Source organism: Diplotaxodon limnothrissa, linkage group LG3 (assembly GCF_057381915.1).
Source record: "Diplotaxodon limnothrissa isolate DT_005_m linkage group LG3, D_limnothrissa_male_GT1.1, whole genome shotgun sequence".
Classification (NCBI taxonomy): domain Eukaryota; kingdom Metazoa; phylum Chordata; class Actinopteri; order Cichliformes; family Cichlidae; genus Diplotaxodon; species Diplotaxodon limnothrissa.
Window position 1 is genome coordinate 34,030,475 of NC_140598.1, and position 24,702 is coordinate 34,055,176.

Sequence of the window (24,702 nt, forward strand, 5' to 3'; positions counted from 1 at the left end):
TAGTCATTCATATGTATATTAGGTTGTTACCTAGGAATTCTGGAGGGAGGGGAGTGGGGGTGTGTGATTGAGGGGGTGGGGGAGTGGAGTGTTTCAGTTTGCCATCTTAGGGAGAAATCAACACACATGGGTGTATGTCCTTTGTTGCTGAGATTTATTGATGAAAACAGTACAAAAAACCAACCATTTGTACACATATTTACAAATAATAATAAAAAGTGAGTGAGTACATTTCAACATTTTCAGCAATCACTCACAATCCTGGCACTGCCATGGTATCTGCCGTCTGCATTTACCACATGTGTATCTGTAGCAGTGAACACATCACACAGTGGCCTGATTTTTCTTGCATTTCTTGTGTTTGACCTGACACGTGGCTCTTTTTCCAGGGCCAGGTGTGGAGGGTTGTGTCCGAAGCAACTGTTCTTTTCTTGCCTTCTTCGCAGCTACATGAGAGCGAGCCAACTCTGTTGCAAGCGCCACCAGGAAGTCCACCCGTCTTTCCTTCGTCCCGGTGCATGCTTGATACAGCACATGTGCATTCAGTGCTGCCATGTCAATCATGTTATAAAACACGGCAACTGGCCAGCGCCGTGTTCCTCTGCGGACTGTGTACTCCCGAACCATCTGGTCCATCACATCCACGCCACACTTTGTTTTGTTGTAAAGGGTGACAGTGTTTGGCTTCCTTTTGGTGGTGTTATCAGTCTGAACCACGCTGTGCATGCTGCTAAGAATATAGACTGTCTTCTTCCGTTTGGCCGCATACGCCGTCAGCGTGGCAGCAGAGGTTGAAAACACCTAAGAAATAAGATAAATTGTTATTTCCATAGCCCTTTTACACACAATGAAACACATAAACATAGAACCACAAAAGACCTGCAACATACCTGAGTGGTGAATTCATTGCGATCTGTCTGTCTAGTGGATTGAGGAATTTCCCTGCGAATCTTGTTGACTGTGCCGAGGATGGTGGTTTTCCGTCCAAGAAGTTTTTGCGCAAGTGAAAGCGATGTGAAAAAATTGTCCGTGGTAACATTTCTGCCCTTGTCTAGGAATGGTTCCATCAGCCTCATTACTACATTTTCAGAAAGTCTCTCCCCAGTGGGACGATTGGGGTCCTTGCCAAGATATGGGAAGACATTGCAAATGTACTTGGATTTTAGGTCGCAAGCCACCCAAAACTTGATCCCAAACTTGTCAGGTTTACTTGCAATATACTGCAGGAAACAGCACCGAGTCTTTGATGGGAAAAGCCCGTCTTTCCTTCGTCCCGGTGCATGCTTGATACAGCACATGTGCATTCAGTGCTGCCATGTCAATCATGTTATAAAACACGGCAACTGGCCAGCGCCAGTGAGTGAGTGAGTGAATACATTTCAACATTTTCAGCATACGGCCGCATACGCCGTCAGCGTGGCAGCAGAGGTTGAAAACACCTAAGAAATAAGATAAATTGTTATTTCCAACAAATTCAAATTGTGAGCAATGGGAAGGTCAAACAAAATCACAAATGCATGCATAGATACTAATTATAATTCCAGTATCTCCTCCTCTGTATCAGAATAATGTCTGATCAATTGTGATCAAGGGTATATATATGATACAATCTCACTGCACTTAGCCTAATCCTTCATTGCCCTGAAGAATTCTGTGGTGTACGGACCTCCTCTCCAAGGAAAGAAAATGCAGAGGATACAGAGGAGGAGATACTGGAATTATAATTAGTATCTATGCATGCATTTGTGATTTTGTTTGACCTTCCCATTGCTCACAATTTGAATTTGTTCACACTGCAGATGAGGAGACTGCTTCTCCACCGAAAAAGAGAGCTTGTTTGGGGACTGAGACAGCGAAAGATACAGTGTGGCGTGAAGAACATGTGGGGACCTGTCTCCCTTTCACCCCAATAGAAGCGTACGCTGCAGATGGAGAGCCAACGGCTAAGGCCAAGGTCAGGTCAAACACAAATGCAAGAAAAATCAGGCCACTGTGCGATGTGTTCACTGCTACAGATACACATGTGGTAAATGCAGACAACAGATACCATGGCAGTGCCAGGATTGTGAGTGATTGCTGAAAATGTTGAAATGTACTCACTCACTTTTTATTATTATTTGTAAATATGTGTACAAATGGTTGGTTTTTTGTACTGTTTTCATCAATAAATCTCAGCAACAAAGGACATACACCCATGTGTGTTGATTTCTCCCTAAGATGGCAAACTGAAACACTCCACTCCCCCACCCCCTCAATCACTCACCCCCACTCCCCTCCCTCCAGAATTCCTAGGTAACAACCTAATATACATATGAATGACTAGCCAATTTAGCTTCCACTTCCAGCATTTGACTGCTCTCCGGCTTTTAAAGGTAGAACGGTAGAAGCCTGGCAATCCCAGTCTAGCCAGTCACAGTCATCCTAACAGCTTATAACTAAATTTTCATGGTAGCACTAAAAAAAGCTCATGTTGCTTTAAGTCATTTGAACTGATCAGAATCAGAATCAGAATCGTGTTTATTGGCCAAGTATATGTGCAGACACATACAGGGAATTTGGTTCCGGTAGATGGTGGCTCTCAAGCACAGCAATGTAAATCTCACACACACACACACACACACACACAAGTGTCTATATATACACATTACACATACATACACAAAGCTGTGTAAACCAACTATAAATAACGAATCTAAACTTATATACATAAAATACAGAAATGAATGAGGTGGAATGAATACTACAAAATGTACATAAGGTGCAGTTGCAGTCTGGCAGTGGGAGCAGTGTGACAGGTCAACTGTTAAGAAGGGAGATGGCGAGGGGAAAGAAACTGTTCCTGTGTCGGGTGGTCCTGGTCTGCAGGCTTCTGTACCGTCTGCCAGAGGGCAGCAGATCAAAAAGTCTGTGTGCAGGGTGTGAGGGGTCTGTGATGATTTTCCCTGCCCGTTTCCTGGTTCTTGAGAGGTACAGATCCTGGATGGAGGGCAGGGGGGCACTGTCTCCTGAAGTCCACTGTCATCTCTACAGTCTTAAGAGTGTTCAGCTCCAGATTGTGCTGACTGCACCAGAGTACCAGCCAGTATGCAGACTCATCACCATCTTGAATGAGGCCAATGACAGTGGTGTCATCTGCAAACTTTAGGAGTTTGACAGCCGAGTTCTTGGAGGTGCAGTCGTTAGTGTAGAGGGAGAACAGTAGTGGTGAGAGGACACATCCTTGAGGGGCACCAATACTGAGGGACCGGGTTTCAGAGGTGATCTCCCCCAGCCTCACTTGTTGCTTTCTGTCTGTCAGGAAGCTAGTGATCCACTGACAGGTAGCTGGTGACACGCTGAGCTGGGAGAGTTTGGAGGAGAGAAGTTCAGGCACAATGGTGTTAAAAGCCGAACTAAAGTCCACAAACAGGACCCTGGCATAAGTTCCCGGGCGGTCAAGGTGTTGCAGGATGTAATGCAGCCCCATGTTCACTGCACCATCCACCGACCTGTTTGCCCGGTAGGCAAACTGCAGAGGGTCCAGCTGGTGGCCTGTAATGTCTTTCAGATGGGCTAACACCAGTCGTTCGAAGGATTTCATGACCACAGACGTCAAGGCGACAGGTCTGTAGTCATTCAGTCCTGTGATGGTGGGTTTCTTGGGAACAGGGATGATGGTGGAGTGTTTGAAGCAGGAGGGAACTTCACACAGCTCCAGGGATCTGTTGAAGATGCGAGTAAAGATGGGAGCCAGCTGTTCAGCACAGGTTTTGAGGCAGGAGGGTGAGACGCCATCTGGTCCGGGGGCTTTCCTGGGCTTCTGTTTCTGGAATAGTCGGCTCACATCCTGAGTGTGTATTCTTAGTTTCAGGGAGGAGGAAAGGGGGGTGAGAGGTGTGGTGGAGGTCGTTGAGTCTGGATTGGAGAGGGTGGTGGTGGTCGTTGAGTCTGGATTGGGGAGGGTGTGGGTGGTCGTTGAGTCTTGATTGGGGAGGGGCAGGGTGAAGGGGGGAGAGGTGGAAGGTGTGTTGGGGGTCAATGTCTGAAGCAATGTCCCTGGGGAGGGGAGGGTGGGGCGTGGGAGTCTGTCCGTCACAAACCTGCAATAGAAAGTGTTTAACTCGTTGGCCAGGTCTTTGTTTGCTTCAATAGTGGGTGGGGGGCGTCTGTAGCTGGTGATTTCCTGCAGGCCCCTCCACACTGACGCAGAGTCGTTGGCTGAGAGCCGTTCTTCCAGTTTCTGGGAGTAGATCCTTTTAGCTGCTTTGATCTCCTTGGTCAGTGTGTTCCTGGCTTGCTTGTACAGGGCCCTGTCACCACTTCTGTAGGCGTCCTCCTTGGCCTTACGAAGATGTTGGAGTTTAGGAGTGAACCATGGTTTATTGTTGTTGTATGTGCAAAAGGTCTTTGTTGGCACACAAACATCTTCACAAAAACTGATGTATGATGTCACAGTGTCCGTGAGCTCATCTAGGTTCTCAGATGCAGCTTCAAAAAGAGTCCAATCAGTGGAGTCAAAACAGTCCTGCAGTTCCTGCTTTGCTGCGTTAGTCCACTTCTTCACAGTTTTGACTACAGGCTTGGCACGTTTGAGTTTTTGCCTATAAACTGGAATAAGATGGACCATACAGTGATCATACAGATCATACAGTGAATGTCCCAAAGCTGCCCGGGGCACAGAGCGATAGGCATCTTTTAGAGTGGTGTAGCAGTGATCCAGTATGATGTTGTCCCTGGTGGGGCAGTCTATATGCTGTCTGTATTTAGGGAGTTCGTAGTTTAGGTTTGCTCTGTTAAAATCCCCAAGAATAATTGTAAAGGAATCCGGGAATTTCCTCTCCAGGGTAGTAATCTGGTCAGCCAGCTCGCACAGTGCGTTGTTCGCGTTGGCCTGTGGACTGATGTAAACTCCGACCAGCATGAAGGAAGAAAACTCCCGCGGTGAATAAAAAGGTTTACAGTTGATGAAAAAACTTTCCAAGTGTGGGCTGCAGTGTTTCTGTAACACTGTGACATCAGTACACCAACCTTCATTAATGTAGAAGCAGACTCCACCACCCTTTGTTTTCCTTGAGAGCTCTGTTTTGCGGTCCGCCCGGTGAAGATGGAAGCCCAGCAGATTTAAGACAGCGTCTGGGACTTGCTCACTGAGCCAGGTTTCAGTGAAGCAGAGGGCAGCAGAGCGTGCAAAGTCCTTGTTAGTCCGGTTTAAGAGCAGTAATTCGTCGACTTTGTTTGGAAGAGAGCGGAGATTCGCGAGGTGAATGGAGGAGAGTGCCGTGCGGAATCCTCGCCGACGTAGTTTCACCAGCGCACCGGCGCGACTCCCCCGTCTACGTCTTCTCCAGGAGCCACAGAGAGCTGCTGCGCCTCCAACTAAAATCTCCAAAAAACTTTCCGGGTTTGTGAAAAATGGATAAGAACTATAGTGAGACGACTGCCTGATGTTAAGCAGTTGATCTCTGGAGAAAGTGATGTGGTCTGAATGACCAAAAGCGCAGAAAATAAACAAAAACAAGAAAAGTGCGAGAGAGCGCAGTACCGAGGCTGCCATCCGCGGCGCCATCTTGGAATATGATCACCAATAACAAAGCACTGACTAAATAAATATTTTGCACCGTGTAGTTGTACAGATATTAAACTGGTGGGACAACAGCGTCAATAACAGAGCTGTGTTCTCACAGTCTGACACAGAGGCAAACACAAGAGTTTCAGATTATTCAATTTACTGGTCAAAATCTACAGTTCTTCCAATTTTTTGCTCCTTCCATAATTCTTCTTCTACCCCACTCCAACCTGGAAATATTAAATACTTAGGTATTAATATCTCTCCTGAGCTTGCAGATTTAATAAAGTTAAACGACATCCCACTTCTAAAGAAAGTAGAAGGTGATCTGGCTAGATGTTAATCTTTACCCATATCACTCATGGGAAGGAGCACTGCTATAAAAATGATGGTCTTGCCAAAAATAAACTATTTATTTTCAGTGACCCCGAACGAACCATCACAAGATTGGTTCAGAACATTGTTCGTCTGTGTCTATATGTCAGGTCAATTACAGACTCCACCTTTCTGGGAACATCTCAGGCCCTCCAAAGTAGGGATGGGTACCGGTATCCGGTGCCATAAACGGTAGTAACCAAACCAAAAAGCAGTGCACATTTCAGTGCTTTATTTCGATGCTTTTTTTTTTCATGAGATGTCATACACTATGGATTCTAGCCGATCATTTTACCTTTACAAGGAGGTAAAATGTAGGCGGGCCCAGGTACATACGGTCTTTTAGAGCAGAGCTACAGATTAAAAATGCACAAGGTGAAGCGGTCAAAAGTCTGATTGTACTTCACAGCAAAAGATGCAAACTCAGCAGCAAGTGCTTTAAGCCCCACGCCCCCAGTACCGGGGGCAGAAAGGAGGAGATCACGTTTAATCGGTTATAACACGGGGTGAGAAATAGTGGTGCAACGGATCCGTAATCCGAACCGATCCCACTCCACGGTTCGGCACGCATGTGATCCGAAGATTTGAAAAAGAAGGAAAAAAAAGTATGTGTATGGTGCAACGACTGTCTCTATCGCCCCCTGGTGTCTGGCTCAGTATAGGTCATAAACCCCGCCTCCTCCATGTTAGTGGATGGGACTGGGGTCAGACTAAAGTAAATTAGTAATCCTCAGATAATTTTCTTTTGTTTTCAATAGTTCTCATCACGTTGACTGATGTCCAAGGGGTCTCCTCTCCCATAAGTTTGATTCTAATTCCTACTACGGTGATTGGGGTGAAACGTCATCATAGCAGCTTTGACTGTCAGCCGCAGTCATGGAGAAACTTGCGTATCTCTGTTCGGGAATAGCAGATAGAGCGTAGGCTCTGAGAGGAGGGCCAGCGTTTACGTTACGAAAACATGACTGAGTGTTTTAACCTGACAGCCTGAGGTGTTTGTAAAGTTCGTTTAGCTACAATGTTGAAAGTATTACAAATAAAGAAAAACCATTATATGAGAAAGCGTGTCCAAATATTTTGACTTGTAGTTTTAATAGTGTTTTCAAGCATTAGTAAAATGAGTAACATGCATTACTCATCTAAATATATATTAAAAGCATTTAGTATGATATGACCTCTGCCCTGTTACCAAATCCTAAAAGGGGACCGTGCACATTGTTTTTTTCCTTTCAATGATACCTCAAGGCTTATCTTTGCTGTAGAGGACAGTTTGAGCTGGAAAATGAAAGCGTCAAGAGAAACTTTGCCACACGCCCACAGACACACACTCACAGTTTCATAGTTTTTTATCCAGATTTACTAAGTCTCTAGATACTGTGGCACTTTTTATTTTTCTGGTCACCTTGCATAGCAATACCAACAATAGCCATTAGATGGTAGCAGTGCTGATCTGTGATCTTTGCCAGATAACCCATCACCACCAAACCATCTAAAGAAAAAAAGCTTTAGCGTTGCGGAGGTCTGTGTGTACTCAGCCAGAATATATCAGTACCATATACATGTAAGTAAAAAAGCTTTATGTTGTATAAATGTGTACTTTATCAAAAGCAATAGTTGTCAGGGATTAATACTTAACATTTCTACTTTTGATCATTTATGAATGAAAGTGCAGTGAGAGAAAACACATTGCAGTTCTCCTTTTTTGTTAGTTTTGGGCCTAGAATAGAATTTAGATCAGGGAGTATCTCCTGATCAGGTTGAGCTTCTGGATGGCATCTGGGTTAAAAAGTTGAAAATCAGATTTGATATTCTTCACAAGAAATAAGCACTATTTGTGCACCACCTCACTTCCTTCATTATCATAGCATCACTAACACCCACTGAGCTTCCGTCATCTGATTTCACACAGTCTGACCAAACAAATATAGAAAGTCTTTGGCTTTATTGAGTAGAAACAAGACACCATTTTTTTAATCAACCATATTTCAGTTACAGACATGCACAGAGTCGTGCTTCACGGGTATATTTGACTGCTGACCACAAGCTTAGTGTGTCTGTTTCAGAAAAAAACAGTTTCAAAACACTTTAAGATTAGGAGTTAACCACAGTGAGTGTTTTTGAAAGTCAGTGCAGGTCTTTTCTTGTGACAGCATTCATACACTTTTAAGTTAAGTTCAACATCTAAATAACAGACATGTTCTTTTGTTAGTATTCGAACTTCACATATGCTAAGAACCACATGGCTTGCATCTGTAGCTAAATGCATGCACACGAGCTATATCAATTTATAGACATGCACACCAAACCTGATCTGAAAATGTACTGCACAGCTTGTTCAAGTACAAGCTGGATAAACCGCTGCTCACTGTAAGGTATAAAGGAACTGCAGAACAAAAAGAAACTAAACTATTTTTGCTTTTCAGCATATCACACACCAATGTGTTTTTGAATTTAAACATTAGTTTTCGGAGCATCTGTTGTGAGTCAATTAATGATTTTCTGCTATGGGTTGGTAGGGACCCGCTGAGGGGATCTCTGCGATGGTTCCTGGTTCTGCTGTGACAACAGGCGGATTAAATCAGTTGGATGCCACATTTTTGCTTAATAAAACACTCACCTTTGTTGCAAAAGTACTTGGCAAAGTTTTTAATGTTGCTTAATATTTACTATTAAAATATTTTTAATCACAGTTTAGTGTCATGCATGGCTATGAGTCTAAAGGACAGTTCACATTCATCTTATGTTGGAAAGCTACAGAGACAGGTAACTACAGTAACATCAGTGATAATGTTTGTTATGACTAAGTCACAATTTCACTGGGTGGATTTGTTGGATTCGTTTTTTGAGCTAAGTTAAAAATGTATGATTTTTTGGATGAAATAAATAAATCTAAGCATTAAGATCACCCCTTTCTACACTTTAACTCAAATACTTACAGGTACTGAATATATACAGTTAGGATTCATTGACTCCATTTTAATGCTGTATCTGGCCACATTGTCAGTGAGCAACGTCACTTAAATTATTTTCCTTGTCCATTCTGATTCTCATTTTTGAACATCAGTAGATCAGACTTGGCTGAAACAATTCCTGATATGACAGATTCGGTAGAGAAAGAAACCAGATTCATTGATCGCAATCCTCATTCAATGTTCTTAACGGCAGTAGAAGAAAAGGAAATCATTGATATTGTTGGGAAATTACATACAAAAAACTCTACAGACTCTGATGACATAGATATGGAAATAGTCAAGAAAGTGATAGAGGGCATTTCCAAACCCTTAACACATATCTGCAATTTGTCCATACAAACTGGTACATTCCCGACACAAATGAAAACAGCTAAAGTAACACCATTGTTCAAAAATGGTGATAAACACCAATTCACAAATTATAGGCCTGTCTCTCTACTTTCTCAATTTTCAAAAATACTGGAAAAAATTTTTATTAATAGACTCGACAAATTTATAGACAAACACAAAATAATAACGGATAGTCAGTATGGTTTCAGATCAATACTGGTCAGTATTGGGACCAAAGCTGTTTATCCTCTATATCAACGATATATGCAGAACATCAGATATATTACAGTTTATTCTATTTGCAGATGATACAAATATTTTTTGTGCTGGAGAGAACTTACAGCAGCTTTTGGAAATTGTCACACAAGAAATGATTAAACTGAAAACATGGTTTGATAGAAATAAGTTATCATTAAATTTGGAAAAAACGACATTTATGTTATTCGGAAATTATAAAAAAGATGCCGAAGCAAAGTTATTAGTAAATAATGTCGAATTAGAGCAAGTTTCGGATACAAAATTTCTGGGTGTGATAATAGATAACAAAATCTGCTGGAAACCTCATATAAAGTATTTACAAGCTAAACTGTCAAGAAGTGTCTCCATACTGAGTAAAGTTAAATATTTTTTGCCTTCCAAATCACTCCGGGTACTTTACTGTTCACTTATATTGCCATATTTGGAATACTGTGCGGAAATTTGGGGAAACACATATAAAACTTCACTTCAACCAATATGTAAAATTCAAAAGAAAGCAATCAGGATGATTAGTAAAGCTGGATATAGAGACCATACTAACACCATGTTTTTGAAATTAAAAATTTTGAAGTTTATGGATCTTATAAAATACAAAACGGCAAAAATTATGTATAAAGCTAGATACAATATGTTACCAGGAAATATACAGAGGATGTTCTATGACAGAGAAGGAGACTATGAACTAAGGGGTAAGTTGAATCTGAAGATTCTTAAAGCACGGTCAAATGTTAAAACCTTTTGCGTAACTATTTATGGAGTAAAACTGTGGAATAGCTTTACTGCAGAATTACAGCAATGCTCAGGAATTGGCAAGTTCATAAAGACACTTTGAAAATTACTTTTGGAAGGATATGATATTGAAAAAGACAATCACCCATTGTATGTATAAATATGTCAACTCGTATTTAAATTATAAATATCGTGCCAGCCTTGTTGATATAAGTTTTCTTGTGTATTGTGTGGAGTATGTGATGAGGAGAATTAGGTAAATATGTGGGATTAATAAGATGTTGAGGAGGGGTAGGAGTTAATAAGTATGTGCATACTTCTTCCTACTCCTTTTCAGACCAAACAACTGTTATCTCATGTTAGATGAATGTGGTTTTTTTTATATTTCTTTCTTGTTTGTCTGTACAAATACGTGTGTGTGTGTGTATATCTACACATATATTCGTATCCGTAAATGAAAATACATGTAGACGAGTATATATTGTTTTTTTTGTTTGTTTTATTATGTCTGAAATAAATAAAGATACAGATACAGATCAGTACACCACGTGTGCATTTGATTATTATATTAACTTTTATTAGGCTTAATCATAAAATGTTCTGCAAAGGTGTAATGTGATCAACAATTGGTTTGAACTGACAAATAATAGAGGATAAACAAAACTGGATAATTCTGAGTTACTTCCATGTTTTCAGTCTCACTCATACCTGAGCATGTTTTTCAAAGCTTTTCTTTCATGTATCTGTCTTTCTTGCTCCCTCTGTAAAGTTTAAGATAAAGTACAGAAGAAAATTCTGAACAGTATAAAAAAACATAAAAACCGTATGCCATCAGTTGATAAACAGCAACTTTTAATTTCAAGTTATGATTGATAATTTAAAGTGAGATTTATCTTACAAAAGGTTGGGAGTGATTACAGTTTACAAATTTTATGTTTCATTTGCATAGTGTAATTATGATTTCTTGGGCCAGCTGATGGCTTTTTATACGGGGTCTGCATGTTCTGTCTATGAACTGATTCTGAGTCTACTCTCCCAGAGTACTCAAAGCACTTTATACAACATGCGTTATTCATCCATTAACAGAAGCACTATCTTCTATGCTTAAGAGCTTTTTTAGCATTCACACTCTGATGGATGCATCAGAGAGCAACTTGGTGTTAACATCTTGCCCAAGGATCTTTGTCATGCAGACTGGAGCCGCCAGGGATTGAACCACCAACCTTCTGGTCACTAGATGTTAATGAATCAGCCCTATTTCATCTGCTTTTACTCCTTAGTGGCTAAGGGTTGTCCTTCCAACTTGCAGGAAGCTGCCCACCTCCACTGATGAAGATGATCTCAGTCCAGGAGGGAAATACAGCATTCTGGTAAGGTGCCAAGGGCATACACAGTGGGCTGTGGTAGACTTATCCAATTTATCAAAACCCTGGTCCTGGTTTGGCCTGGGGTGTTGTTCAAGGCAGAGTTGGCGGAGATCAGTGGTTTACATGGGTATGTTCACAAATATCCCATGATGCCTCCACAAGTTGAGGACATGCTACAGACCCATGATAGACTGGCGACCTGTCCAAGGTAAACCTTTCCTAGGATCGGCTCCAACCCAACAGCAACACTGAAATCAAGGAGCAGAAAAGAATGAGTGGATGAAATAAATTTAACATTTTGTTTGTTTTATGTTTGAATTTTTAGTGTCTATGATACAGTTATGTTACAAAAGACTCATGTCACATGAACTAATGCCAAGAAACATTGATATCTATTGTAAGACAAGTTTGTTATTAAATGTTACTTTTTTGGAACAGTGAGTTCAGCTTCACTAATCATACCCAGACATGAATATTGCCACTCTTACTGAATCAAGAAATCACTTAAAAAGAACCAGAGAAGCAGGTTAAAGAGCAACATGATCATGCCACGATTGAAAAGAAACTAAAGCATGGAGAAACAAAGTCATCTGAAAAGAGCTGCAAAACCATTTTGAAGTGAAAGACTCATTGTCAGGTATCACAAAAACGTGATTGCCAATGGTGTTGCAACCAGTGATTCATCAGTAATTCATTAGTCTCAACCATTCATCACATGTTAGGTGAATGCAGAGCATAAGGCATCATTGTTCTCAGTCTTACCTACGGTATTGTAGAATAGCAAGCATCCTCTGCCACAGCTTGGTAGATACCTGGTGAAGCCATGTATGCTACTGTGGTTTTCACTGTTTCTGTTTGAAGAGAGATGAAATTGAATATGTTGGTTAACAAAATTGAATCTAATTCATCCATCCATCCATTCGCTTCCACTTTCCTTTTCAGGGTCGCGGGGGGCGCTGGAGCCTATCCCAGCTGTCATGGGGCGAGAGGCGGGGTACACCCTGGACAGGTCGCCAGTCTGTCGCAGGGCCAACACACAGGGACAGACAACCATTCACACTCACATTCATTCGCACATTCACACCTAGTGACAATTTGGATTATCCAATCAACCTATCCCCACAAGCTGCATGTCTTTGGATGGTGGGAGGAAGCCGGAGTACCCGGAGGAAACCCATGCAAACTCCACACAGAAAGACCCCGGCCTGATGGTGGAAGTGAACTCAGGACAACAGTGCTAACCACCGTGCCACCGTGCTGCCCTGAATCTAATTCAATCACTTATTTACAACACTTTTCATCACCTCTCAGCAATAACATTGTTTAAATTGTGATAATAGATGTAATAAACAGGGAGAACAATTTAATATCAACATAATTATTAAAGGACTACAAAATAACAGTTAGTCATAGTATTGTATATTTTGGCAACAATGTGATATTATGCTAGTAATAAAATGTTCATTTCTTATTTCGTATTAGGTAGAAGAATGGTTTTGTGAAATGATCAAAATGGCTGTGCTGAAACATGTTCTGTTAGGAAAAATGTCAAAGTGTTTGGTCGACAGACCAAAGAAGGTGATTAGACTTGATGGCAGAATGAATAAGTGTAGGCGAGCATACAAAAGAAGGGATCGGCAAATAAGAGAGCGCGGAGGGCAGATCGAGGAAACTTAGTGAATCAGGAAGTGCAGAGCATTAGTAAGGAGGAAATGTGAAGCTGTGAAGATAATGAAGAGTTGAAAGATGAGTGGTACTGATGACACAGCTGTGGGGTCATGGAAAATTCTAGAGGGTAGAGCAATTGTACTTTTTAACCAGATTTTACTAAATATTATGTGCAGAGTTATACTATATTATCACAATGATTTTTACCTAGAGGTTGAGTGTCACCCTGGTCCAAAGAATCATAAACTGGATTAGGACACAATTCAACTTCATCTGATGGAGACAAACAGTGGGAGTGAGGGAGCAGATAACCACAGCAACATCAGTAATTACGACCCACGTCTGCCTCTCATCGTCAATAATAGGATCACACCAGATAACACAGTTATTATTAAATAAGGTAAAAAATCAAATAAAATACAGTAATAGAAAATGAAATGAAATGAAATTAAAAAACAGATTTCTTATGAGAAACTTAATCTAACGGGATGTTATTGCTGATAGTAAAGGCATTTCTTACTGTTTGCGTTCTGTCCTGTTTGATCTTCTGTTGAGCCTGAACCACATGCCATTGTTGACCAATAGACCAAAGCTGCAATAAAAAAAGGAAAAATAACTGCAATAACCAATAATCAAAACAGATGAATAGAGCAATTAAAGAAACTGAAGAAACATTAGCAACTGAAGAATAAAGCATATGTATATATCTATATACATATACATATATATATCTATATATATGTATATATCTATATACATATACATATATATATCTATATATATGTGTATATATATATATGTGTATATATGTATATGTGTATATATATATGTGTATATATATATATGTGTATATATATATATATATATATATATATATATATATATATATATATATATATATATATATATATATATATACACGTATATATATATATATATATATATATATATATATATATATATATATATATATATATATATATATATATATATATATATATACGTATATATACATTTAATTATATAAAAATGTTTCCCCTTTTTTTTTTACCTCTGTACAAATCTTTGCGGAAGTGATAGAGTCCCACCACTGCAATCAGAGTGCTCAGTAAAATAGTGACAACGATCCAAGGTGTAGTAGCAGCATAGTGGCTCCTCTTGTTGTGACTGTCTAGATAAGTTGCTGAATGTACATTTATCGAGTTTGAAGAAAGATTAAGTATAAATTTCACTATTAATAATTTCACACTTGCATGCTTAAAATGTTACAAATCCTATACCAAAGTCCTCTAAAAGGTCCAAAGAACCTTCTTCAATAACTGATGATTAACCCCACAAAGAAAAAAAAACATATTGAAAAGCTTTGCAAATATTTGTTTCACACATACGTATAAATATTTTTGAAACATTGCTGTTTCTCACCTGTGAAACATGGCGCAGAGACAGACAGCCAGCTCTCTGGTGATTCTCCAGCTCCTGCGATTTTGCACTTGTAAAGTCCTTCATCAGACTTTAAAACTCCTTGGATGGTCAGGCTTCCTGAGGAGCTGCTCCTGTTGTGAACTCCATTTTTGTAGAAATCAGCTGCGATATTGGATGAAGACATCTTGTTTCTGCAGCGCAGTGTCACAGCTTCTCCCTCCATCACAGGAACAGCAGGACTCTCCAGGATCACAGAACCAGCTGAATGACAGGTGATTTCAAGTTATAAAATGTTGAACTTGTGTTTGTTTGTGACAAAATATTACTGCCTTCACTAAAACATACCAGTGACAGTGATGTTGATAATGTTGCTTCTCTTCCCTCCTGCTGTCCCACACCAGTATTCTCCACTGTCACTTGCATAAAGAGGATGAATGGTGCACTTTGATCCTGTTGTCGTTACTGTTGTTTTCTTACTGGTTTTGTTGCATTGCTCTACTTCCTCCTTCATCTTATATAACACATCTCCATGAGAAGGCTCCTCACAGTAAAAACTAACTGACTCATATTCAAAAAACTGGGATTTGTTTGGAACAATATGAAGAAAAACTGCATCTGAGAAAAAATGACAAAATACAAAAAAAGATTCAATGTTATTGCTGAATTAACAAAGAGCTGGATTTAAGTTTCATCCAATCATTCGCTTCCACTTTCCTTTTTCAGGGTTGCGAGGGGCGCTGGAACCTATCCCAGCAGTCTTAAGGCGAGAGGCGGGGTACACCCTGGACAGATTGCCACTCTGTCACAGGGGTAACGCATAGACACAGACAACCATTTGCACTCACATTCACTCCTGCATTCACACCTATGGGCAATTTAGACTTTCCAATTAACCTATCCCCACTAAGTGCAGATGGCAGCATGGTGGCATGGTGATTACCACTGTTGCCTCAGAGCAAGAAGGTTATGAGTTCAGTTCCACCAGGCCAGGGTCTTTCTTTGTTGAGTTTGCATATTCTCCCTGTATATGCATGGGTTCTCCACGGCTTCCTCCCACAGTCCAAACACATGGATTTAAGTTGTAAATTTAAAATGTGATAACCAATAAAATGTGCATAACAACTTTTGTGACCAAACCCAGTAAAGGTGGTGATTGACCAAAATGTTCTTTTTGGTGTTTAAATAAACCATCTTTTCCTCCAATCACAAAGTGATAAATAAGCAAACAGATATTACTCACCAACTTTCTGAGCATGTGCACACAGCAGAATCAACACAGTCATCACTAAAAAGACCAAAAATAGTTACTATAAGATGTACCCACATCTTCAGACATCTTTAGAGTTGCCAACTCTTAGAGTTAATAGTGCTATTCCTTGTTAAGTTGTTGAATAGAAACATTACTTTGTACTTGTTATTTCTAAGGTGTCACCAAAGGTTTCTGCTACATGAAAGATTTAAATCATCACAGTCTTTTAACAACATTGTTAACCTTAACAAACTCTTTATAGTTTAATTTTAATGTATAAACTGAGACAGTACTTACACAGTCTGATGCACAGAGCTCTGACCTCCATGATGTCTTGCCGGAGACCAACCAATAGATGCTTCCTGTATGACCTTTGTAAAACAACTATGTGAAAATAGTTTTCAGAGAAGCAGAGCTGTTGCTGTGGTAGGTGAGACAGAGCACATACTGATGCTTTCAAATCTATTTGTAGCCATTTAACGTTTTTTTATGCTTTCATTATACCAGTGATGGCCTAGCCAGTCACAGTAATCCTAACAGCTTATAACTAAATTTCCATGGTAGCACTAAAAAAAGCTCATGTTGCTTTAAGTCATTTGAACTGATCACCAATAACAAAGCACTGACTAAATGAATATTTTGCACCGTGTAGTTGTACAGATATTAAACTGGTGGGACACCAGCATCAATAACAGAGCTGTGTTCTCACAGTCTGACACAGAGGCAAACACAAGAGTTTCAGATTATTCAATTTACTGGTCAAAATCTACAGTTCTTCCAATTTTTTGCTCCTTCCATAATTCTTCTTCTACCCCACTTCAACCTGGAAATATTAAATACTTAGGTATTAATATCTCTCCTGAGCTTGCAGATTTAATAAAGTTAAACGACATCCCACTTCTAAAGAAAGTAGAAGGCGATCTGGCTAGATGGAAATCTCTACCCATATCACTCATGGGAAGGAGCACTGCTATAAAAATAATGGTCTTGCCAAAAAAAAAAACAACTATTTATTTTCAGTGACCCCGAACGAACCATCACAAGATTGGTTCAGATCTCTGAATTCATATATTTCTTCCTTTGGAAAGACAAATCCCCGCGTTCAGCTACAAAGGACCAAATATAAAGGAGGACTAGATCTGCCTAACTTTCAACACTACTTCTTAGCCAACAGGCTTCCGTTCATGTCATACCCCCTTAGATGAGCCTTGGCTAGATGTAGAACAGGCAATATGCAATAATCTAGAGATTTCAGACTTACCATTTATCAGCTCAAACATCAAGCGACATGAATGGTTTAAAAGCATCAATGTCAGCTCTTCTTTGACAGCATGGTGGGAGATTCTAAAAATAACGGGTCTTCATTAACCCATGCAAACGTACAGGGGATGTGTGCATGAGGGTGGGAGTGCACGTTTGTGCCTGTGTGCACCTGTTCGTCTGTGTCTATATGTCAGGTCGATCCCAGACTCCACCTTTCTGGGAACATCTCAGGCCCTCCAAAGTAGGGATGGGTACCGGTATCCGGTTCTGACATAAACGGTAGTAACCAGACCAAAAAGCAGCGCACATTTCAGTGCTTTATTTCGGTGCTTTTTTTTTTTTTCATGAGATGTCATACACTATGGATTCTAGCTGATCATTTTACCTTTACAAGGAGGTAAAAAGCCCAGGTACATATGTTTTTTTAGAGCAGAGCTAAAGAAGCGGTCAAAAGTCTGGCTGTACTTCACAGCAAAAGATGCAAACTCAGCAGCCTGCAGCAAGTGCTTTAAGCCTCACGCCCCCGGTACCGGGGCAGAAAGGAGGAGATCACGTTTAATCGGTTATAACACGGGGTGAGAAATAGTGGTGCAACGGATCTGTAATCCGAACCGATCCCACTCCACAGTTCGGCACGCACGTGATCCGAAGATTTGAAAAAGAAGAAAAATGTTAGCGGATGGGACTGGGGTCAGACTAAAATAAATTTATTCTCCTCAGATAATTTTTTTCCAAAGATTCTTTCTTTTGTTATCAATATTTCTCATCACGTTGATTGATGTTCAAGGGGTCTCCTCTCCCATAAGTTTGATTCTAATTCCTGCCGCGGTGATGTTAAATTGGGGTGAAACGTCATCATAGCAGCTTTGACTGGCAGCTGCAGTCACGGAGAAACTTGCGTATCTCTGTTCGGGAATAGCAGATAGAGCGTAGGCTCTGAGAGGAGGACCAGCGTTTACGCTACGAAAACACGACCGAGTGTTTTAACCTGACAGCCTGAGGTGTTCTTCAGTAAACTGGACTACCCGACAGAAGCTGCACTTTTTCGGTAAGTTAAACGTGTTTGTCAGCTAATCCGTAACTACCGTCCTTAGCTCGGTCCTGAGACCTAGCTAGCTAAGATGAGCACTCGGCTGTCAGGGTTCGTTTAGCTAATCTGTGCAGGTGAATGAATTTACTAAAGAAATCAAGAGAAACGCTCCGGGCTACTCAGTCACTAATTACTGTACTTTTGTTACAAGTATTATACTGTAAAAGCAACAGGCTGCATCCTGCTTCAGCTCCTGTGCAGAGCTGAATATTAAATATGTGCAAACAACAGCATGTTTTCAGTCTCTTGCCACATCTGTAAAGACAATAACTTAAAAAAAAAAAGCTTGTACCTTGTAGCTCCTCATTAATCAGGAACTATGGATTAAAGTACTGTAGTGTACTGTAATACTGAAAAAAATGTAAGAGAACAACTTCAGATCCTGAGTGTGTGAGGACAGAAGAATCAGCTTTATTTCAGACTGGAGAGATAAACTTTATATTTTAGTTTGTGATGATTCTGTTTTTGTTGTGATTACAGGAGCTGCCCTCAGATTCAGACCTCAGCACCACCCAGTGACAGCAGACAGATCATCCAACATGTTCACATGTTAACTTCAAAATGAACTGATGTAAACAGTACAAAGGTTAAAGTACAACATGTGCTGTAGTGAAAGCTGCAGCTGTTTTATTGATGTCAATAAAAAAATTGTACTTAGTAGTCAGTATAAGCTTTTAATGATCTAAGTTTACATGTGATAGAATACTGCATGATGACCTTTTTATTACTTAGACTGATTGTTCACTATAAGACTTGTTCTGTTCTTATCAGTTTCTTCCCACAGCGATAGTAAGAGCTGAACGAGCAGTTTTCACTCCCTACCAGGAAAAGGAGCTGCTTCCCACAAACCGCACACGCACACACAACCACAACCACATACGCACATGCTCACGTATCAACATTCCACTGAACAAATGTATTCACTGTTGTATTACTCTTGTGTATAAATAAAGACGAGCACAAGAACAGAGCGCGGACATCACAGGCCCCCACTCTGGTGTGAGCGCTCTATGACCGCCCTTGCAAGTAAAATCTGCAGCATGTGTTTTTCTACTCTCTGACTCTCAGCTGAAGAAGTGTCTTTTAGAATAAATCTCTTGACAATTGATAACGTTAAAGACAAAAAGTCACTTGTATGTTGAACTACAAACTTGTGATCTGGAATTCTTTCACAGTTTTTTGCAGATGGTGTGTTATTTACCATAAAGTGATTCAGAGTTGAGAGGATCATATATATTTTTAAATATATAACTTTCTACAGGACTGAATATAATATCTTTATGTAAAAGTCCAGAGCCTCTGGGAGTATCTGAGTATTTATAACATTACACAAGCCAAAGGTCTCATCACAGTGTTCATGAAATGCTGGGTTTATCCATCTCCTGGGGCGGGCCTACGGAGGAGTGATGAAGATTTCCCTGTGAGGGAGCTGCTGGTGAAGATCATGAGTCCTGCTTGATCAATGCGATGAGCTTCAGTGTTCCTGGTGTTTCTTAAATGAAGCCTCTTTCAGTGGGTCAACAGAACTTCTGGCACAGGACAGCTGTGATGAAAGAAAGGGAAGAAGTGTCTCCAAACCTCTGGACCCAGGAAACCCAGCTTGGTCCTGATGGTCTCACTCAATAGTTTCTCTCCAGGGTGACTGTAGCTGTTATACATAATATGGATTATTATTAAATAAAAAGAACAAATTAGACTACACTACTGAAACCTTCTGCTGCTGTTTTTAAAAGTTTCCTTGTTACCAGGCTGAAGAGATTTAAACAGTTTTAGATCCATTACACTCATGTTAAAATCTCCAAGGACAGCATTATATTTTTGATATTAACAGTAACTCTGGGCTTCTGTGGAGTGTGTAGCCGATCTCATCGCTGTCTAAAAATGGATTAAAAAACCATAAGAAGTGCTGAATCCTTCAACAACACAGACTATTAGAGTAGCAGCTGTCTGTGTGAAGCACTTGCTGCAGGGTTGCGCCATGAATGTATTCAGCTGTCAACAAAAAGCAGGACTCAGTGCGGGCAACTGCCATGAGTCTGACGATGTTGGGGTGAGACAGTCTCCTAATAAAACAGAAACATCTCCGAATAAAAAACAAAAAAATCACATTTCACCACTGTCGCTAGCTAGAATGAATTAGCCAGACAAAAATAGTACTGATTTGGTTTCGTACAAAACTAGCTTTCCTTCTCTGATATGTAACTTTCACAACATAACCGCAACTTAATATAACACAACTGTGGCAAAAATATGAACAAAAGGTCGTGTCCAAATTCATGGGCTGCATCCTCCTGAGGACCCGGCCTTCGCGGTCTACGTGGGCCGGGTCCTCAGAAGGTCGGGTAGGCCGGAAGTAAACGGCCGTGAAATTGGACGGTCTAGCCTTCAGATTAACGTCACCGCTGTCTCGGTGGAGTTTAATAAACTCAGCCGTCTGCTCCTTGCTATCTAAAATATAACAGGACACTAGCGTAAATTCTCGACTGTCTTATACTTATGTTTAATCAGTTTTCTGTTTGACGTTTAGTCAGCTGTGTAGAAACCAAGGAGGAACCCACCCGGGGGATTAATAAAGTTTAATTTTATCTAATCTAATCAAATAACTTTAATCTCAGCCAAACCGATTTACTCACGAACAAACAAAACACTGAAAAAAGGCCCAACAATAACATTTTTAGGTTGTCTAAGTAACTTATATATTACGTTTAACCAGAGCAGCGAAAGTCCGCGGTGATCTGAAAATGATGTGCCGGGAGTTGTGCCGTTCTCAGCCGCATCAGTAACCCTCGAGCTCCCGGCTAGCTATCGAGCTGGTCGGCTGCATTCGGAGGAGTCGGAGACAGCCTTCGGTGCGTCGCTGTGACGTAATCGGTCTACAAATGCAGCCTCAGGAGGATGCAGCCCATGAATTTGGACACGACCAAAGTTAAACTTACATTATGTCGTTAGGAGCCTGAACTGCGGTAAAACTCCGGTGAGGTCAATGACCTTACGCTCTCCCACTGTCACACGTTGATGACGTATTTGGAAATCAATTCGGGTGAGACGTGACAACACCGCCACCTGCAGCAAGGTTTTCTCTCTGGAACCTTGTGTTCTGATACCTGACAACTTTTTTCTTGAGAACTGACGATGTCCTAAAATGTACACAGTACATGTGACTGGACAGACATCACATGCAGTAAATTTGGGCCCACGTGGGTTTTGGCCTTGGAACGTCTGATTGGTTGAAGTAACGTGAAGGTGGCTTCATTACTGTGATTCTATTGGCTCAAACAATTAAAAAGAGGCGTCAATCATGCAAATTGGCCAAAAGAATCAAAAGTTACAGCCCCTCAGAGTTTAAAGTGCGCTCCATGCGCACGGCAGAAAAGGTCCATTATCATGTAAATGTGTGGTTAATTCTTCAAAAATATATTTAAAAAAATCATTTTTAGGCATGTTAATAAAATTTATTAATTTCTGCTCTTAAATACCTGAAAAATTCAACTGGCATGGTGTACAATTGTGTGCCAAAATTGGACATTTTTGTACAACGTCTGGATATTCGTGCATTGACAGCGCTGCAATTTTTCACTCTTTCACTTTAAAAACATAAATCTTTGCACAAATGATGTTTATATGTTGGTTACTGAATTTCTGTAATGAAATGTGAACTGAGTACCGATTTGGCACCGGTATCGGATAAAACCTAAACGATACCCATCCCTACTCCAAAGTGTGGAGGCTTATCTCCCTTCACCATACTTCCTGCCAGTGGCTGATGCCCTCAGGCGTCAGTGCGTTGGTGTTTCTTGGTGTCCAGGGCTGGGCGCTCAGGTGTGTACTGGCTCACTCCCGGTGGCAGCATGGCGGGGCCTGCCACCCGTGGCTCAGTCCTCTTCCAGGGTGTGGGGGATCCTCAGCCCTCCTCAGCCTCTGGGCCTGTTGCTCAATTCCCTCTGGCACAGCTGGCTTCCTGCAGAGCCTGCAGGCACATCACTGCAGTCCCCTCTGGCTTCTGCTCCGTGGCTGCTGGGTGACCCCTCATCTGGGGCTCTCCTCAGCTCTTCCCAGGAGGGTGGCAAGGATGCCCCTCCGGTGGTCCTCCTTGGGCTCTTGCACTCCGGGGAGTCTGGATCTCCTCCATGCCTGCTTCATGCCCTGGGGGACAGAGCTCTACACCCTCTAGCAGATCGTTACTTGGAGAAACCTTTTGAATACAAGTGTGCTGATCCACACAGGTGTGCACAAAGGTGTTAACAGACACCAACTACACCTTTCTTGGCTGCTACCTCAAAGCACATTAAGTGCTGTCCGTCTTGCGTGCTGCACAACAACATTCAATATTTAGTATTTACTGTTATTTACTGTTATCTAGATTAATGCAATGGTGCTGTGTTTATTATGTTGCTGTCTTTTTTTGTTCTCTCTTTTTATTCTCTCTCAACAAGTGATCCAGGAGATTTTTTTTTCTTTTAAGTGTCCTTCCTCACTGTCCTCCTTCCTCTCTGTTTTTCTGTTCCTTCATCTTTCTCTCTCCCTTTCCTATCCCACCAACCATGTCTGTCCCATCAGTAACAACTGAAAACCAAATAAAATAAATGATAACAACAAAGGTCGGTCAAATGGACCAAAATGACAAGGCTGTGATGATTCACTTGGCAAAGCAAATCCTTTGGGTATATTTGTTGGTTTTCACAGATAAATTCTGACGGCTAAAAAACCAAACAGGACAGGCAACAAAAACAAAGAAAAAACATTCCCCTAACTAGAAAGTGTTGATACTCAGAGCACTTGGGCTCTATCTTGGCTACTTTTACATCTTTTACATCTGATCCCATTGTTTTAGCACTAATATTCCCCCGTTGAAAAGATCCCAACATTAGCCGAGACCCTAAAATTATGGATGGATGGTGCCTTCATGAGGGTTATGTTGCCAGTATATTATAATAAAGAGGGACAGAACATGAGCCTGTTTACAGCTTGACACACTTGCCTCTAAGGGGGTTTCCATTTCTACTTAGCGCCATGCGCCACCTAGTGACATCTTGGAGTAATGTCAAAGGAATCAGTAAATAAAGACAGAATAAAGATATTATAAAAGAAAATATTATTTAACTTGTGAATTGAATTTTGAATCCCTACTTGTGTTATTTATCAGTTAAAATCACCTTCAAGCCTCAGTCTGCCTGGGCCTTGTGTTCAGCATCATAAACAACAATCAAAGACAACAGTGAAGGTCCTGGCAGTCCTAAATATTCTGTTCTCTTTTCTTCTTCCTCATTCATTCTTCCTCTTCCACCTCTTTTTTTAGCTTAATTTTAAAATAGTATAAAATAATAACACAATAATCAAAAAGGCCACTGCCTCACCCAGTGACTGTCAACTGATTTGAGGTCATCTTGCACAAATGATTTGGGACGCCCCTTTCTGTAGATTTGCCTTCCTGGTCTCCCTGTTTCCCACACCTTCAACTAATAATTCATCAGAGACCTCCATATAGAAGGAATAGGTGTGGGTATGATTCTCTGCGAGACCATGGTTGTATCTACTAGAGATAGACTGATCCAATATACAGCATCGGTATCAGTCTGATCCTGACCTAAATTACTGGGTCGGAGATCAGGGAGAAATAAAAAATGTAATCCAATCCTTTAAATATCACAAAAGCACCTCACAAAACTTACCACATGACATAATCCAGGTAGTGAGAAGTGTCCGTCACATGATAGAGCGAGTTACTTCACACTGAAAGCATTTGGAGCATCTGGAGTCTCAGTCTGTGCTGCCAAACCAGCATTTCATCTCCGAGCAGGCCAACCCAGACAAGTAAAGCAGGTGTGTAAGTTCTTCTCTGAACGTTTGTAAAGCATTCCCACCTTAAGCTCAACAACCAATATACGGAGCTCCAATGTCTGTGTGTTGTCATTGCTAAGTCTGACCGTACGATGGATAGACTCAAGTTTTACAAAAAGCAGTGTTGCAGGCTAAACAGTTTTGTGGTTCTAAAATAAATTTATGAAAAACACAGTTTTGTATAGAAATTACACAAAATTCAGGACATCCATCTTGATAAAAGATGAGTGTCATGAAGCTGTGTTTGCATTTATTTTCACTGCTTTCCACTCTGGATGTCTTACTTATGTTGAGCTGTAAGTATAAAAGGGTCCATTCTACAATCAGATTTTTTTAGGTTGTTGAATAGAAACATTAATTTGTACTGATATTGCGCTTCTACTTAATTTTTTCAGAACCAGAGTTTTTTAAATCTGCATAAAATTGCATTATAAATTACTTTTTATTATTACTTTATATATTACATATATATTATATAAATTACTTCATTATTACTTTTATTACTTTAAATACTTAGGTTTAAAGTTCTGCTAAAAGTTAAAATAAAAACATCAGTATTGCTGAACTGTAAAATATTTTGGGTGCAGTGTATTTTT

At 40.6% G+C, this 24,702-nt stretch overlaps 1 protein-coding gene across 1 annotated transcript in view; it reads left to right on the plus strand.

Annotated features, from left to right (window-relative positions):
• Positions 1 to 24,702, plus strand: part of LOC146635481 (butyrophilin subfamily 3 member A2-like) — a 242,486-nt gene that overhangs the window by 168,034 nt on the left and 49,750 nt on the right. The gene's annotated exons all lie outside the window — the stretch shown is intronic.